Source organism: Triticum urartu, chromosome 4 (genome assembly GCF_003073215.2).
Source record: "Triticum urartu cultivar G1812 chromosome 4, Tu2.1, whole genome shotgun sequence".
Lineage (NCBI taxonomy): Eukaryota > Viridiplantae > Streptophyta > Magnoliopsida > Poales > Poaceae > Triticum > Triticum urartu.
The window spans coordinates 323,436,275-323,449,483 of NC_053025.1; positions in this window are offsets into that span (position 1 = coordinate 323,436,275).

Here is a 13,209-nt window from a genome sequence, read left to right on the forward strand (position 1 = left end):
AACCATTTTCTAGTTTTAAAAATAATCAGGAAATTCCAGAAAATGTTTAAAACTTCAAAAATTCATAGAAAATCAACCGTAGCTCAGAATGAAATAAATTATATATATATATATGAAAAATGATCAAAAAAAATCCAAAGAATCTGTTTATGCCATGATCATGCATGTTTGAACAAGTTAACCTCACTGAATAGGACAAATGATGATTAGGGCAAATTATGAAATAACATTTGGAGTTGGAATTTGATCTTGTTTGAGTTCCACTTCAATTAAATTGGCTAGATATTGCATTAGATCAATTCAGCACCTTAATATGTCATATCATTCATTCGCTTGTGCATTGCATTAATTGAATGTTGTTTATGTTCCCTTGCTGGTAATTGTCCCCTCTCAGTAGACGTGTTTCGACGGTGAATTCGATGACACCGATGAAGAGCTATAATATCTTCAGAAGTGCCAGGGAAGAAAAAATCCCTTGTTCATTCCGATACAATCCCACTTTCTCGCTCCTGCTCTCTTTTACTGCATTAGGTCAACAACGATTCAATTGTTACATGTTGCGGTAGTTGAACCCCTTTCCTCTGCATGACCTGTCATTGCCACAGTAAATAGATGAAACCCACTAGCATGAGTAGGAGTTGTTTGAGCCCTGATGTGCCTACTCATTCATGTTTGTTTGTCATGCCTGCTATTGCTTAGAGTCATGTCAGGTCTGATTCATCGGGGATGAATTGGAAAGTTGTGAACATGTCCTACTGTGTGTGAGCTAAGTGTGTTGAACACGATTTGGTAAAGGTATCGATGAGAGGCCATGTAGGAGTACATGGTGGGTTGTTTCATTGGAACCGTCCTTAAGCACCGAGATCTGTATGTGTGATTTAAGAACCAGGTACTACCATGCATTGGGCCCGAAACCAATGGACCCTCTCGGCTTCTTAACCACTCTAGTCCTCTGTCCAAGAGTTGCAACTAGTTTCTGGTGCTTATAGGATATGTGTTGGCGGCCGTGCGTAGCGCTAACCCTAGGGGTGGGCTATGATGCGGTAGATACACCGTGGCCGGGCATGCCGGGCGCCCGTTTGGTGTCTCGAAACCCTGTACACATCGTTCGGGGCCGTATGTGGAAACCTCGGTCGGACTCCCTGCGGATGGAACCTGGATAGGCGATAAACCTGGACTAGAGACTTGAGTGTTTAGGTAGGCCGTGGCTGACACCCTCGTTGGGCTTCCACTTGAAGGTTGCCGAGTACATGTCATGTAAACGGCGGTAAGTGGTGAGAGCGTGTGTGAAGAAGTACACCCCTGCAGGGTTAACATCATCTATTCGAATAGCCGCGTCCGCGGTAAAGGACTACTTGGTTGCCTATACAGTTCATAGACAAGTGAAAGTGGATACTCTAAAATGCGCAAGATAAGTGTGAGTGCTATGGATGGCGTTCTAGTAGGGAGACGGGAGCGGATCCATAGTGGTGTATTGATATGGTGAATATGTGGACTCATGTGCGCCACCTCAAAAGAGTTGCTTGTAGTCGTAGTTCAGGTTAGCCACTGAGTCAAAGCTGGCTTGCTGCAGTTGAACTCCACTACCCCTTTGTTGCTACCGATGCATATGTAGTTAGTTCTGATGTAAGTCTTGCTGGGTACATTTGTACTCACGTTTGATTAATTTATGTTTTGCAGAGAGACTTCAGTCTCGCTAGTAGTTCCGCGTGGACTTCGACATTTAGCTTGATACCTCAGCTATGATCTTGTGCCCTCGGCAGGATCTGGTAGATAGTCAGGCTTCTTAGCCTTTTTCATTTGTAGATGTCTGTACTCAGACATGTTAAGCTTCCGCATGTGCTTTGATTTGTATGCTATGATTGGTGGGTCATGAGACCCATGTTTTTATATCTCGCTCCTCGGAGACTAATGAATTATACTTGAGTCATAGAGTTATGTTGTGATGCCATGTTGTATTTACACATATCGAGCATATTGTGTGTATGATTGAAATGCTTGGTATGTGTGGGATCCGACAACCTAGTTGTTTATCCTTGGCAGCCTCTCTTATGGGGAAATGTGGTCTAGTGCTTCCATGAGCCATAGCAGTCCGCTACAGCCCGGTTCACCGGAGTCCTGCTACCCTAGCACTACTGCTCAGGACACTTGACTGGCCGGCATGTGTTTCACTTCGTTCCTGTGTCTGTCCCTTTGGGGAAATGTCACGCGGTGACATCCGGGGTCCTGCCTAGCCTGCTACAGCCCGGGTTCCCGGAGTCCTGTTAGCCCAATGCTACAGCCCGGATTCACACGCTGCTGACCGACATGCTCGATGTTGATTCATGTATGCATGTCCCCGTAAGTTAGTGCCACTTTGGGTTCATGACTAGCCATGTCGGCCTGGGTTCTCTGTCATATGGATGCTAGCGACACTATCATATACGTGAGCCAAAAGGCGCAAATGGTCTTGGGCCATGGTAAGGCGACATCCGTGGAATACCGTGCGTGAGGACGCAAAGTGATATGAGGTGTTACCGGCTAGATCGACGTGACTTGGAATCAGGGACCTAACAGTAAAGGATGTATTAAAAATAACATACCTCATTGGTGAGCTGGTTGATGTCATGCCCATGGTCCGAGTCTGTGGTCGGTGGTGTCTCGTTGCCCTTGAAGAGCAACTTCCAGGCGTCTTCATGAGTGGTTTCGAAGAGCCTCTTCAGGATATGGTGCTTCTTCGGATTGAACTCCCATAAAGGGTGACTTCGGCTTTAGCACGGGAGAATCTGGCGAACCAGCATCACCTGGATTACATCGACGAGCTTGATATCTTTGTCCACCATGCTTTGAACGCGCGTCTGCAGTGCTATCGGCTCATCTGGCGAACACCAGTTCGGGCTCTTCTCAACCCAGGAGGTGAGTCGCATGGGAGTGCTGGAGTTGAATTCGGCAGCTGCGGCCCAGGTGGTGCCGTGGGGTTTTGTGATGTAGAACCACTGTTTTTGCCATTCCTTGCTAGTCTCCACGAAAGTGCCTTTTGGCCACCAGACATTGGTCAGCTTACTCACCATGGCGCCTCCGCACTCCACGTGCTAGCCATCCACCACTTTTGGCTTCACATTGAAGACCTTGAGCCACAACCCGAAGTGGGGTTGGATGCGGAGGAAGGCCTCACACACGATGATGAACACCGAGATGTTGAGGAAAGAGTTCGGGGATAGATCATGGAAGTCTATCCCGTAATAGTACATCATCCCATGGACGAAAGGGTGGAGTGGAAACCCTAGCACGCGAAGGAAATGAGGGATGAATACCACCCTCTCGTTGGGCTTTGGTGTGGGGATGACTTGTCCCTCGGCTGGAAGACGGTGGGCAATTTCCTTCGCCAGATACCCGGCCGCCCAAAGCTCGGTAATGTCCTTCTCCTTGACGGTGGAGGCCATCCACTTGCCTTGACCTCTGGATCTGGACATGGTTGAGTGCTTGCTCGAGTGGGAAAGAGGATAACTTGGGCGCTAGAGCTCAAGAGTGGAAGGGAAGAGGAAGAGAGAAGGCGTGGGGAGAAGAAGGGGGAATCCTTATCCCCTTATAAAGGCAGTGAATATCGAACGCCTCCCCACTCGCCCTAAAACTTGCCTATTCCCAAGGGCTGTGTAAACGGCACGGTTGGGTTACCCACGCCCATATTGATGAGAATGCCGCAATAAGGGGACACGATCTCTGCTTTGACAAGATGTGCCAATGGAAACCGCATCTCAAAGCGCAGAACGGCGGACAAAAACGGTTTGATATAGTGCGAACAAACGTGATGTCATCTTGCAAAAAGTTGTCAGCAGATGGGGACTCATGAAATACTATATTACCTGCGGTTGTGTGTGGTACTTGTGTTGCATATCTGGACACCTTTGTTTTATCCAAAGACTATCTTGGAGTATTCGGAAAGTGGAACCCATCTTGCAATGTCGAAGACAATCTGTGCACCGGACACATCGTCATTGAAGCCTGATTCAAGGGCTACTGAGGCAGTCCTGGACTAAGGGGTCCTCGGGCGTCCGACCTATTGGATATGGGACGGAGTGTTGGGCCGTGAAGATATGAAGACCGAAGACTCTACCCGTGTTCGGATAGGACTCTCCTTGGCGTGGAAGGCAAACTTGGCGATCAACTATGAAGATTCCTTTCTCCGTAACCGACCTTGTGTAACCCTAGATCCCTCCTGTGTCTATATAAACAGGAGGTCTAGGATTGTAGATAGACCCCAAATAATCATAGCTTGACTAGACTTTTAGGGTTTAGCCATTATGATCTGATGGTAGATCAACTATTCTAATGCTCATATTCATTAAGATCAATCAAGCAGGAAGTAGGGTATTACCTCCATAGAGAGGGCCCGAACCTGGGTAAACATTTTGTCCCCCGTCTCCTATTATCATCGATCCTAGACGCATAGTTCGGGACCCCCTACCCAAGATCCGCCGGTTCTGACACCGACACTTACCACACGACCCAAAAACCGTCGGGGATAGGCCCTCCGGTCACACACGCTTGGCAAAATGAGTTTGTGTGCGATCGGGTTAGTCATCATATACAATTTTACAGGCCCAATAGTTTTCGCTCGTAAGTACATACCAAACAGTGAATCCCAGAGAAACATTTCCCTTTGTATGTACATCCCACACAGTCAATCCAAGGAATACATTTCCGTTCGTATGTACATCCCACACAGTAAATCCAAGAGGAGCATTTCCATCCGTATGTACATCCCACACGATGAATCCCAGACAAACATTTCCGTTCAGACGTACATGACACACAATTTTCCCCATCAAATCATCTATGATAGCGTTGCCATTGCAGATGATATTAACAATTTTATCATTTGCGTTATTGAATGCATCACGCACAGTGCATAGAATAAATTATGTGGCATAGTCTGAACATCACACACACTTCTTATGTGGAAAATGTTTGCGCAAGGTGGCCTAACGCATGAAGTTTTCAAGAGGTAGTCGTGTGTGATTGTTCATTGATCCAACACGTTTTCTTCCTAGAAATTATGTGGGTCGTCTGAGGTCATCGCCCACGGTGTTGTCTCAATAACCGTTTACAATAGAAAAACCAAATAAGAAGGCTAATTGGCCTATTGATAATCCATTTATTAATCAAATTCACATTTCATATTAAGCACACAATATATTTCATTTTTGTATTATGGAACCACGATTTTATAATTGAAATACATCAGAGTAGAGCGTCATATTGCTTCAGCACTCAGTTACACCATATATGCATATAGCTAGCTACCCCATTACACAACTGCACCAGCACCAAGTTTCACATGTAGCATCTATAACCTTTGGAAATTAGCATCATAGATGGTAGATAGATAGATGAATCTCATATGGAAAACTACTGAAGCAGAATGCGAATATTGAGCATTCATTGATGTTGAAGGTCCTTGCAACTTTAGGCTAGCGCCTTTGGATGATTGACCATCCATCCTTCATCCTGTTAATGAAGACTTCAATATTGTACCGTGGGTGTTGTATGAATACCTTCCTCGCCTCCTGACCTACAGGTGGTTTGAGAGTTAATCATCCGTGAACTGCTTTGGAAAGGCCTGAAAACAAATATATGCATAAATATCTTCTCTAAATTTTGAAATGTCACAAAGGAATAAAAATACAAGGTATAATAGTTAGTACCATCCTGTATTGCACTGTTGTATTCTTCATTATGGAGACAAAGATTGTGTTGTTTTTCGTCGCTAGTTTCTTTATCCTAACAATCTTTCTGAGTGTCTTGACTTGACTGATATTCATGGACAACTCATTTCCCCATATGCAAAAAGGGTCGAACAGTGGTTCAAAAGCTCTGACATCAGGACCTACATGTGCAAGGCCAAATTGTTGAAAACCTAAATATTAGAATGGTTCCTACAATTGCACAATAATGTGCTATTAGAAAAAGGACCATGCATGTGTAAACCTGGATTGTAAACCTTAGTGTTTCCCATTGTTTCCCTGCAATACATACAAGGTAATTATTGATCAGTTAAGTAAGGGTTGGCATACTATCAGTAAAATATGTTCACGAAAAATAAACACATTGCAGATTCATCAGATTAATTCTAGCCACATGGAAAGCCATTTATCCGAACCAAGCATGATTAAGAACTAGGAAATATAACAATTGTATGTATTTCTCATGTATTTAGTACAAACAAATTTGATTTATTCCTCACATGCATAACAATACAAAATTGTACCCACAACAATGGAACGTCGCATTGCAGAATTGAACCAAAAAGCTAATTAAACACCACAAAAAATGAAGCAAACATTAACTCAGCACCACATTGCATAATATAACATACTCCTAATAGAAGGTCAGACAGTTAACCAAACCAAGCATGCTTAACAACTTAGATATATAGCAACTGTATTTGTTTCTCGTGTATTTAGTACAACCAAATTCGATTTATTTCTCACATGGAAGACAACAAAAAAAATGCACCCACAACAATTGAACATCGCATTGCAGAATTGAACCAAACAGTTAACTAAATACCACAACAAATGAAACAAACATTAGCTGAGCACCACATTGCATAATATATAACATACTAGAAGACCATACAGTTAACCAAACCAAGCATGCTTGACAACTTGGAAATATACCAAATGTATTTGTTTCTCATGTATTTTGTAGATCCAATTTGATTTATTAATCACATGGAAAACAATACAAAATTGCAACCAGAAGAATTGAACATCACATTGCAGAATTGAACCAAACAGTTAACTGAACATGACAACAAATTAACCAAACAGTTATTAAGTGAGCACCACATTGCATGACATATAGAGCATATATACTAGAGGATCAGATTCCATGGTAAATGTACATAGGACAATTCACTAGAATTTGTTAAGAAAAGGTAGGAGAAGCACATGCAACAGGTAAATCGAACATGCTTCACCGGTGTAGCTAGCGAATTGAACATAGGTCCTTATAGTGTGCTAATAAGACAATCTACTCATCGTCGGGGATATCGACGATGATTGGATCCTTGGACTTGGAAGAGGGCGAGGCCTCCACATTGTGGGTGCCCTCCTCGTAGTGCTGAGTTGCTTGAGCCGCTCCAGGAAATAACCTATTAGCTCTCGAGTTGAGGTTAGCATGGGCACGCTGAGAAAACACATCGTAGTCTTCATTAGGGCTAAAGCCTCCATCAGGGCTAAGGCCGCCGCTGTGGGATGGACAACTGTTGCGCGGCTCTCGCCAGTTGCTATCCCCGTCGAAGATGTTGCTGCCACAACCTGAGCAGCAAGTAGATGAAGAAGAACTCGCCACCGACGAAGAGGAGGAGCAACCCCAACAAGACTACAACACCTATGCAGACCTTAGCGTCCTCTAGGGCTCTATTGATGATATGGTCAACCTCCCATCGTCCCTGAGGAGCACGTCCACCAACATGACCATGAACTTCTCTAACTGCAGCCAAGAGTGTGCTCCTGACCATCCACCGCAATGATCTCGCCAGTTTGGGCTTGCAAAAGCCTAAGTTTCGGGGAGGTTATCACCACTTCTACATCAAGATGTGGCAATATTTGTATAAATTGTAATGAGGTTGTACTTAAGCTCGAGGATCTTCAAAACACTCGTTTTGGTTTGTTCCAACACTTCGCCTTTTATTTTTCTTTTGGTTTTTAGTTTGCTTTTGCCTTTGCGATTTTTTGGTTGCAAGTTAGTTTCGAAAAACCCCAAAACCAAAAAAATAGAATAAGCTTTGCTTTGCTCTTCTTTTTATTTAGCGCCTTGGAGTTCATTTGCATTTTGTTTTTAGAGGAGTTGATCTATGCCAGGACAACAAGGAATGCAAGAGTAAGAGAAGTGTGTAAATACAGAACCGTGAAGGTATGTGCTACGACTCCCGTATTTTGCACTCAGATACTTAGAGTAGATGTAGGAGTTGTTTCTGTGATATGTGTGGATGGGAGTGAGTCTTGATAGTTGATACAAAGGTTTCGCTCTAGTAGCTGAAATAATTTTGTAGCCTTTGTTTTCTTTAGTTTAGACAACTAAGACTTGTCATAGGATAGTTTTAAAATCAAATGAAATTAACCAAGTATAACTTTGCACAAGAGAATATCTTTCAAGACTTGGGAGTTGAGAATTTTTAGTGGAATTGATGTTTTACATGCTCAACCACATGTTGTTAATTTTAGTAGACTTGATAGCACTTATGGATTAAATTGTCTAGAGGAACTTAGTTGAAAGGTGGGTGAGATTATGCAAAAAACCTATGTTGTGTATCTCAACATGGTGTTACAGCCTCCGACTAGTGCCATGGCCTTTGCTGCTATATATGCATTTACGTGTGTAAATTTGGCTTCATCACCCTTCTTGATGTTATGCTGAGAACTCCGCTGGCCAATGAACGATCCACCAAGAGCGATAGCTCGGATTTCGGCTATGAGTTTGTTATCGTATGTAGTGGCAATACTACAATGAATATTATTCCGGTTTCTCTTGAATGTGTGTGTATGTGGTAAATAAAGTGGACTGATCAAAAGAGTTCAAAAGAGACATTAATGCTAAAGGTTCATAGTTTGCAAACATTAAGTCATAACAAAAACCTATGCATGATCAGTTATTTGGCATAATCTCCTTCATGTGACAATCAAAGTTCCAGCAAACAATGATTGAAAAAACTGTTTAATATCCTAGAGGAGAAGACAATTCTAGGTGTGTTCAAGAGGACTTGGGCATCATGTTTTACTACATGCACGGGTGCAATGACCAGCTATACAAACGATTTTTAACCCCTTTCCGCGACGACATTTTAAACCGCTGCCTTGCAAGTGTGGGCGATAGGGAGGTCCTTACCACACAACCCAAAAACCGTCGGGGATAGGACCTTTGGTCACACACGCTGGGCAAAATGAGCTCATGTGCGATCGGGCTAGACATCATATACAATTATACAGGCCCAATCGTTTTCGTTCGGTACATCCCACACAGTCAATCCAAGGAATACATTTCCGTTCGTATGTACATCCCACACAGTCAATCTGAGAAGAACGTTTCCGCTCATATGTACAGCCCACACTATGGATCCTAGACAAATGTTTCCGTTCACACGTACATCACACACAATTTCCCCCATCAAATCATCTATGATAGCGTTGCCATTGCAGATGATATTAGCAATTTTATCATTTGCGTTATTGAATGCAACACACACGGTGCATAGAAGAATCTATGTGGCATAATCTGTCCATCACACACACTTTTTATGTGGAAAACGTTTGCGCGAGGTGGCCTAACACAAATAGTTTTCAAGAGGTAGTCATGTGTGATTTTTCAATGATCCAACACGTTTTCTTCCTAGAAACTGTGTCGGTTGTCTGAGGTCATCGCCCACGATGTTGTCTCAATAACCGTTTGCAATAGAAAAAACAAATAAGCAGGCAATTGGTCTTTTATTAATAATCCATTTATTAATCAAATTCACATTTCATATTAAGCACACAATATATTTCTTTTTGTATTATGGAACCACGATTTTATAATTGAAATACATCAGAGTAGAGCATCATATTGCTTCAGCACTCAGTTACACCATATATGCATATAGCTAGCTACCCCATTACACAATTGCACCGGCACCAAGTTTCACATGCAACATCTATAACCTTTGGAAATTAGCATCATAGAGGGTAGATAGATAGATGAATCTCATATGTAAAATTGCTGAAGCGGAAGGCGAGTATTGAGCCTTCATTGATGTTGAAGGTCCATGAAACTTTAGGCCAGTGCCTTTGGATGATTGTCTATCGATCCTTTGTCCTCTTGAGGAAGACATCAATATTGTACCATGGGTGTTGTATGAATACCTTCCTTGCCTCCTGACCCTGCAGGTGGTTTGAGAGGTAATCATCAATTAACTGCTTTGGAAAGGCCTAAAAACAAATATATGCATAAATATCTTCTCTAAATTTTGAAATGGTATAAAGGAATAAAAAAGACAAGGTATAATAGTTAGTACCATCCTGTAGTGCACTGATGTCTTCTTCATTGTGCAGACAAAGATCTTGTTGTTTTTCGTCGCTAGTTTCTTTATCCTAACAATCTTTCTGAGTTTCTTGACTGGACTGAAATTCATGTACAACTCATTTCCCAATGCAAAAAGGGTCGAACAGTGGTTCAAAACCTCTGACAGCAGGACCTACATATGCAAGGCCAAATAGTTCAAAACCTAAATATTAGAATGGTTCCTGCAATTGCACAATAATGTGATATTAGACCAAGGAACATGCATGTGTAAAGATCGATTTTAAACCTCAATGCTTCCCATTGTTTTCTTGCAATACATACAAGGTAGTTATTATCAGGTTGAGTGAGGGTTGGCATACTATCAGTAAAATATGTTGATAGAAAATAAATACATTGCAGACTCAACGGATTAATTCGAGCCACATGGAAATCCATTTATCCAAACCAATCATGAATAAGAACTAGGAAAAATAGCAATTGTGTATATTTCTCATGTATTTAGTACAATCAAATTTGATTTATTCCTCACATGTATAACAATACGAAATTGTACCCACAACAATTGAACATCGCATTACAGAATTGAACCAAACAGTTAACTAAACACCACAACAAATGAACCAAACATTAACTCAGAACCACTTTGCATAATATAACATACTCCTAATAGAAGATCAGACAGTTAACCAAACCAAGCATGCTTAACAACTTGGATATATAGCAATTGTATTAGTTACTCATGTATTTGGTACAGCCAAATTCGATTGATTTCTCACATGAAAGTCAACAAAAAATGCACGCACAACAATTGAACATCACATTGCAGAATTGAACAAAACAGCTAACTAAATACCACAACAAATGAACCAAACATTAACTAAGCACCACATTGCACAGTATATAACTTACTAGAAGACCAGATAGTTGACCAAACCAAGCATGCCTGACAACTTGGAAATATAGCAATTGTATCTGTTTCTATTGTATTTTGTACAGCCAAATTCAATTTATTTCTGACATGGAAGAAAATACAAAATTGCACAGAGAAGAATTGAACATCACATTGCAGAATTGGACCAAACAGTTAACTGAACACGAGAACAAATTAACCAAACAGTTAATAAGTGAGCACCACATTGCATGACATATAGAACATATATACTAGAGGATTAGATTGCATGGTAAAAGTACATAGGACAATTCATGAAAATTTGTTAAGGCAATGCAGGAGCAGCACATGCAACAGGTAAATTGAACATGCTTAACCAGCTTTGTCGGCGTCCTGGGAATGGGGGTCCCCAGACTTGCCTGCCTGCGGCCCACGGCGTGGCTGGGCTGGCAGGTCTGTGCGGCCCATCTTCATCGACAAGGCATTGAAGACCGTTGCAAGGGGCCAAGCCTCGCGAGGCGGACGACGCAAGACCTCCTGTGGAGCGGCCTCGTCAAGCAGGCTCGTGAGGGGCAGAGAGATCAAGGCAGGGCAAACCTCGCGAGGTCCTCGTGACGTGAGCCATGATGATCGAGACCAGGCGGGCGCCAGCGCGCAGTGTCCTTGTTTCCTCTTTGGTGCCAAGGGGGCAAGCGCAGGCGCGGAGTACCGAGCCATTAGGCAAAGGTTTCCATATTGGTGCAACAAGACCAAGACCAGAAGGACGGCAGGAAGGAGGTCACCATGGAGCCCAAGACGGTGCCACCACCAGAGCCTTTGGTAGGCGAAGACCACTTTTTGTCATGATAACTTGTACTAGTTGTCCCCTTTCGAATTGGCCGTTGTTGGCTCCCTTCCCACTCAATATTTGGGGAGAGGACCAGGGCCTATATAAGTAGAACTAGCCACTACAGTTAGGGGGACCTAATGACAAGGAAGGGGACGAGAGACAAGTGAGGATCGGCCTCATCGCAAGTCCGCAAAACACAAGAACTCCTCAACCTCAGGAGGCAGTTCTTCCCCTTGTAACTGTTCTTCATCAGCCCAAGATGCAATCCACCACCACCACACTGAAGTAGGGTATTACACCACAATAGTGGCCCAAACCAGTATAAATCTTGTGTCTTTCTATGTTGTGAGTTCTTTGAGTTTGTATGTGAGATCTTAGAGAGCTAGGGCATGGATCGATAGGGAGAAAGCCTTCGCGCGCAACCTAGTGTTGGAACCTCAAGCGTTTGCCGGAACCCGAGATCCGACATTTGGCGCGCCAGGTAGGGGTGCGCCGGAGTCTCTTCCCCACCAATCGACCGGTCGACGCTCCGTGGCCCCGATGTCTGGCGAACCAAGGGCCAACGCCGACCGATGGGCAGCCTGGCCTGCCCAGGCGGTGCCACCTGCCCATGAAGACCTCGACTCCACGCTCCAGACGGCGCGAGCGCCGCCTAACGCTGCGGGGCGCGGGCGGCGCGGCCAGGCGTCATCCACCCCCACTCCACGACAAGCGCGAGCCGCTGCAGGGGCTGCAAGCCACGCCGCGGCAACGACGCCACACACCTGGCGGGAGTAGGCGAATATGCAGGCCGCGCTTATGGTGGCGCGGGAGTTCTTGCGGTGCCAACTGATGGAGAGCGAACGCGACGCACTGCTGGAACATGTCGCCGAGCTGCTGGACGTGGCGGCGTTAGGAGCGCCACCTTTCTGCTATCTGGTTCCTTCCCGAGCTGCTACTGGACCTCACGACGGGCCGCGCCACAACCGCGTGCCCTCGGGTGCGCCCAGGGGCTCCACCAATGTAACGCCCTCGATGCGGCTATATGTTCTACGTGTCGAAGCACGACTTAGAGGCATAACCGTATTGAAAGCAATGTCGCAAGTAAGGCAATCTTCACAACAACCCATGTAAATATATAAAAGGGGAAAGGATACATAGTTGGCTTACACTCGCCACATCACACAAATACATGGATAACATTACAAACATCCAATACACTCATGGTCTGACTATGGTACCAAAATAAAGATCAACCCCCACATGCGACACGGTCCCCGATCACCCCAACTGGGCACCACTACTGATCATCTGGGAAAGACACATAGTAACGGCGAGAGTCTTCATCGAACTCCCACTTGAGCTCAAGCACATCGTCTGGAACGGTATCATCGGTCCCGGCATCTGGTTTGGAAGTAATCTGTGAGTCCCGAGGACTCAGCAATCTCACACCCTCGCGATCAAGACTATT